The following is a 5,926-nucleotide window of genomic DNA, read 5'->3' as shown; positions in this document are numbered from 1 at the left end:
TGATGTCAGATGGATCCTGGCTGAAAGCAAAGAATACCAGAGAGATGTTTACTTCTGTTTTATTGACTATGCAAAAGCATTCGACTGTGTGGATCATAACAAATTAGGGATAACATTGAGAAGACTGGCAATTCCAGAACACGTCATTGTATTCATGAGGAACCTGCACATAGACCAAGAGGCTGTTGTTCGAACAGAACAAGGGGACACTGCATGGTTTAAAATCAGGAAGGGAGTGTGTCAGGGTTGTATTCACCATAGTTGTTCAATCTCTATGCTGAGCAAATAGTTCAAGAAGCTGGACTGTATGAAGAAGAACATGGCATCAGGATTGACAAAGACTCATTAACAACCTGCGGTACACAGATGACACACCCTTGCTTGCTGAAAGTGAAGATGACTTGAAGCACTTACTGATGAAGATTAAAGACTTCAATCTGCAGTATGGATTACATCTCAACATAAGGAAAACAAAAATCCTCACAAGTGAACCAATAAGCAACATCATGATAAATGGAGAAAAGATTGAAATGGTCAAAGATTTCATTTTACTTAGATCCATAATCAACACCCATGGAAGCAGCAGTCAAGAAATCAGATGTCATATTGCACTGGGCAAATCTGCTGCAAAAAAAACCTCTCTAAAGTGTTGAGCAGCAAAGATGTCACTTTGAAGACTAAGGTGTGCCTAACTCAAGCCATGGTATTTTCAGTATCCTCATATGCATGTGAAAGCATGAATAAGGAATGAATCAGGAAGACCGAAGAAGAGTTAATGCTTTTGAATTATGGTGTTGGCGAAGAATACTGAAAATACCATGGACTGGCAAAAGAACGAACGTGTCTCTCTTGGAAGAAGTGCGTGCAGCTGGGATGCTCCTTTGAAGTGAGAACGGCCAGACTTCGTCTCACCTGCTTTGGTCATGTGGCCAGAAAGGGCTGTTCCCTGGAGAAGGATGTCATGCTTGGTAAAGTGGAGGGTCAACGAAAGAGGGGAAGACCGTCAGCGAGACGGACTGACTCGGTGGCTACAACGATGGGTTCCAGTGTAACATGGATCGTGAGGCTGGCACAGGACCGGGCAGTGTTTCCTTCTGCTGTGCATGGGCTCACCGAGTCAGAGCCGACTTGACAGCACCTAACAACAGAGTGAAAATGTGTGAAGGGAAAAAAATCCACCTCCCTGTCAGTACTCCTATTGTTTTTCACAGAGGATCAAAATGGTTAAAACTGCGCAAATAATTCATGTGAATTTTTGTACCAGGACTTCAAGTGTTTGGTGCTTCAGGAAAAGATGATGCAAGACATCCAAAAACAAAGACAAGCCAAGTTTTTGTGGTTGCTTTTTTTGAGAGGGTTTTTTGAAGGTTTGCAGAACAAATCCGTTTTCCCTTCGACAGTGTATGCACATTTTGTTCGTTGCCTCGGTTTAATCCCGCCAGTGTACCAGTGCTCTTCCCGCTTCCTCTGCGTGCCCCGCCTCCGCTCATCCTTCTTGCCTGCCCTTCCTGCCTTCCGAGCTCTGTTTTTGGCAAATGCTGCCCTTTCGGTCTCGTGTGGGGACGGTGCTGAGGCGTACAGTCGGCCGTGGTGCTGCTTTGTAGGCCTGTCTGTTGTCTGGCTGACAGTTGATCCCAAGGGGTGGGTTCAGTTCCAGGCTTGAAGCGTGACTCAGGGTCACGGTCTCAGGGGTCCCATCAGTCTCTATCAGACCAGTAAGTCTGGCTTGTTTTTATGATTTTAAATTTTGTTCTACACTTTTTTTTCTTCCTCTCAATCCGGGACCTTCCATTACGATCCTGATCAGAGCAGTTGGAGTGTAGCCTGGGACTGTGTAGCTCTGGTCTCAGGCTCGTGGACTGTGTGGTTCGCACGGCCAGTTTGTGTGTGTGTGTGTGTGTGTGTGTGATTGGAAATGAAGTTGGCACAGAAAGCCTGAGCACCCACTTTGATCTGGGAGGATATTGCCAGGTGTTCCCTCAACGCCCCTTCCTAGAAGGTCAAGTTCTCCCAGGCTGAAGAGGAAGAGGAGAAAGCCAGAAAGGGTGGCTGCAGGTGGGGCTTATTAGAAAGGGCTTGTCCCTCATCCTTCACCCTGGGCCTTGGCCTGGAGGCTGGACCAGGCTGGAAATGACACAGCCCTTAAGAACTGGGGGCATCTGAGAGCAGAGAGGATGTGAGCCCTGCTCCCCCACTGGGTGAAGGAGAGCGCAAACCCCCCTCAGCACAGGATAGAAGCCAGACGTTGAGATGGTGGCGCGGAATGTTTGGGAAGTGTACCTGGGCAGCTCTCTGGTTCCTCGGCCTGGCAAGGTGCAGGAGAGCCAAAGAGTCCAGTGTTCCAAGAGCACGCCACACTCTTTGCAAGTTCCCACCCCATGGCCTGCCTCCCTCTGCTTCTCTAACCTGGGCAGATGCTCTTCAGAGCCCAGCCCTGTGGCTCAGTGGCCCGGGATGGGGAAAGTCAGCAATGCGGACCTCATCAGCCTGTGCCAGGCCACGTGCTGGGTGCCCTCCATGTGTGCGCTGGTGTGTAACCTCCTACAGTGATGGGAACTAAGAATTCTTCACTTACAGATGAGGAAACCAAGGTTCAGAGAGCCTGAATGATTGCCCAAAGCCACACAACGCGGAATTCAGGTCATGGTCTGACTTTTCATTGGTTTCAGCACCCACATCCTTTTTTCTACTCAATGGAGAGAACGGTAGCGAAGGCGGTCATGCTCCTAGGTCCCACGAACAGACAGAGCGCTCCAGGCCAGATCCGGGGCCTGCAGAACCAGGAGAGGAGGAAACCAGCCACCAGCCACCAGAGCTTTTAAGTACAGTTTTCTGTATTCAAATTAGATGGCCCAATCTCCATGAATAAAATTACGGTTCCCAAAGGGATCAACACCCAATTTAAATGTGTAAGAGGCCATTAGTGGGCTGGGCTGGCTGTTAGGATTTAGCTCTAGTGTCATTTATGGTGTGATTCTGCTATTATGCAAGGCACAGTGGGGGTGATAGGAGCCTGAGATACACTGGGCCCCAGGTCCTGGGGACCGGCGGGCGCTAAGGACCAGGGTCACCCAAGGAACTCGGGCCTGTCCTCCCATAGTGTTAGCAGAGCTCCTCTCTGTCTGAGACACTTCATACACTTTGCCTTGGACCCTGTCCTCTGCTGTCCAGCTGACTGACTTCAACAGCTGTTGCAGGTGGGGTCCCTGGAAAGCAGACCCTGAGACAGGGCCCATCAGCCATGATATTTATGAAGAAGGGTCCACTGGATCAACACTTGGGGGAGGAAGCAGGAGTGGGCAGTGGGCAGGTCCAGCTGCGAAGATACAGACTCAGAAACCGTCGCTGAAATCTGACGCTGGAATGGCCTTCAAAGTGTCCTGAGTGTCACAGAGCAGAGATGGCCAGGGCTTATCCTGGAAGAGGCGTGACCTCAGATAGGGGGTCTCTCTGCCGCTGAGGCAGTACTGAAGGGACTGACAACGGGGTAATACCCCCTTCCCTGAAGGGTCAAGCTCTCTGGGCCTGTGTCCCCATCAGTCCCATGTGGATCACACCACCTCAGTGGCCCCAGAGCAGAAAGATGTGTCAAGGGCTTAGCGCAGGCCTAGCACGCAGTCAGCACTCAAAGGTCAGCCGCTCTTGCTTTCTATCCTGACGCAAATCACGGGGCCCACCCTCCTCCAGCGTCTCTCATCCTTGAGCCTTGTGTGCAGCGGGGGCTGTGCTCAGCTTCCCTCACAGCCCGCCCCCGGAACAGCGAGGACATGTCTTTCCAAGCCCCTCCGCAGGCGACCTGCTTTCACTCAAGCTCTTCCCACGGGTTTTGCACTGGCTTCTGTGTCCCCATGACTTCCCCACAGGCCTGGCTCTGCCTCAGGGCGCATGGCCGTCCTTCCTGCCCTGCTGGGACGTGCTGCCACATGGAACGCAGCCCTCTGGGCAGGCGTCCCCGTGCCTGTGCCCTCCTCCCCGCTGGCTCACCTGTCTCCCAGGACCTCACTCTCATGCCCCCTTCAGGGAAGTGACATTTTCTCCTCTGCAGCCCCACCCCTGGGATCTGGGAGTGTCCGGGCTGCCCTGGCCTGGGGAAGAGGGGCCTCAGAGTTGGGAGCAGGCGCTCCATAGCACCAGGGATGGAATCCAGTCCCCTCCCTCAGCCCTCCGGGCCTGAAATGACACAGCCCCAGGCACCTCTGCACAGAAACAGCTCTCCACGGGATCTTTTCTCTCTTCCCTCACTCCCTCTTCTCAGTACAAGCTATCAGCCTCCTGCTGTTCCTGATCCCAGTGTAAGAAGAGTTTCCCTGGCACGTGGCCTCTGTCACCTTTTAATTTATGGGAGATCAAAGGAGAGAGAAGGGAGCAGAGAGAGGGAACAGTACCACCAAGAAAGAAGAGCCAGGAACAGAGCACACCCTTTAGACCTGGGGTCCCTGAGCTGAGAACCTCCTAGACCCAGGGGAAGACTGATGCCAAGACACATGGACATGTCCGAGGAACACAGGGCCTACAGATGGTGGAAGAGACAAGGACCTTCCCCAGAGCTGACACAGGGAGAAAGCCTACCCCTAGAGGTGGAGCCCCGAGTTTGGACTTTGATCCTCCTAAACTGTTTGTTAAAGCCATCCACCTTGGTATTTCTGTTATGGCAGCACTAGAGAACCAAGCTCTAGTAGCGTAGTGCCTAAGGCACTTGACTGCTATCCAGAACGCTGGAGGTTCAAACCCACCAGCCACTCCTCGGAAGAAAGGTTGGGCAATCTACTTCCGTAGAGATACCACCTCGGAAACCCAAGGAGGGGCTGCTGTGAGTCCTGTCTGACTTGATGACACACAACAAAAACAACAGAGAACCAAGACAAGAGTTTTAAAATTGTTACTTTGTTCTATTTACTGGATGAGCTGAAAAATCCCTTTGATATTGAAGTTATAAAATCATCTAACCTCAATTCTTGAAGGAACTAAAACTTCATCTTTTTTCATGGTTCCTGGAGGTTAGATGTAGACCCAGCTCTGATTTCACTGTCCTGAGACATTTTCAAGTTGATCACATCTACCCAAGTATGTGTATGGTCCAAAGAGACATCAGTAACAGCAAATAAAATAAAGTGGACAGAAGTGAAATGAAGCAAAACAGAAAGCAAAGCAAAATCGCTGTTCAGTGGTGACTAGATGGTGCCCACCGTTCACAGCTCTTCAGCCGGTTAATCCCATCTGGCAAGGCAGCTGCCCCTCTCGTGGAATCCGCTTGTGAGTGGTCGCTCTGACGTGAACTGTCAGGCCACTCCAGACTCGGACTGTGGGCTGAAGGTACGGCAGTCATGGGCCCGTCAGGTCACCTGCTGAGCAGGGTGAGACTCGGTGGAGGAGCTGAGGCGTCCAGGCAGGCCTGAGCTCTCTGCTGCCCCCGTGCAGACTTGGCCCCGGGAGTGAGTGCCTCCCGGGCCGGCCGGCTTCACCGTGGCCTCAGCCCACCTCCTTGCTGGAGAGGCTGAGGGTCTGGTCAGAGGAGTACTAGGTACAGCTCGGAAGATGCAAGTTCTGGCCCAGTGTTGCCCGCCACTGCAGGCAGTGTGCTTCCTGACTGTTTCCTCACTCTCCCAGCTGAGAAACCAAGAAGGTTAGGAGACAGTACTGTCAAATTTCTCTCTCGGTAGATTTCTTTTTTTTTTTTTTCTTTAAGCCTGGACTTGTTCCCAGGGTGAGTGTAAGGAAAACAGAACTGAACTGCATGTTGTCAGATTGTCCTCACTGAGCTCAAAGTGCGAACAAGGAGATGAAATATGGGCGTGAACAAACACTACAGGGAGATGACTTGAGTGGGGTCCAAGGAACAGTTGTGGAAGTCCAGAGGAAGTAGGAGAGGCCTGTGCAGGTTTGGAGACCAGGGCCACTGTCTGGAAGAGGTAGGATGAGCTGAGCT

Source organism: Orycteropus afer, unplaced genomic scaffold (assembly GCF_000298275.1).
Source record: "Orycteropus afer afer isolate SDZICR_OR568_19922 unplaced genomic scaffold, OryAfe1.0 scaffold00174, whole genome shotgun sequence".
In the NCBI taxonomy this organism is placed as follows: domain Eukaryota; kingdom Metazoa; phylum Chordata; class Mammalia; order Tubulidentata; family Orycteropodidae; genus Orycteropus; species Orycteropus afer.
Note: the sequence above shows the minus strand (reverse complement) of the source record.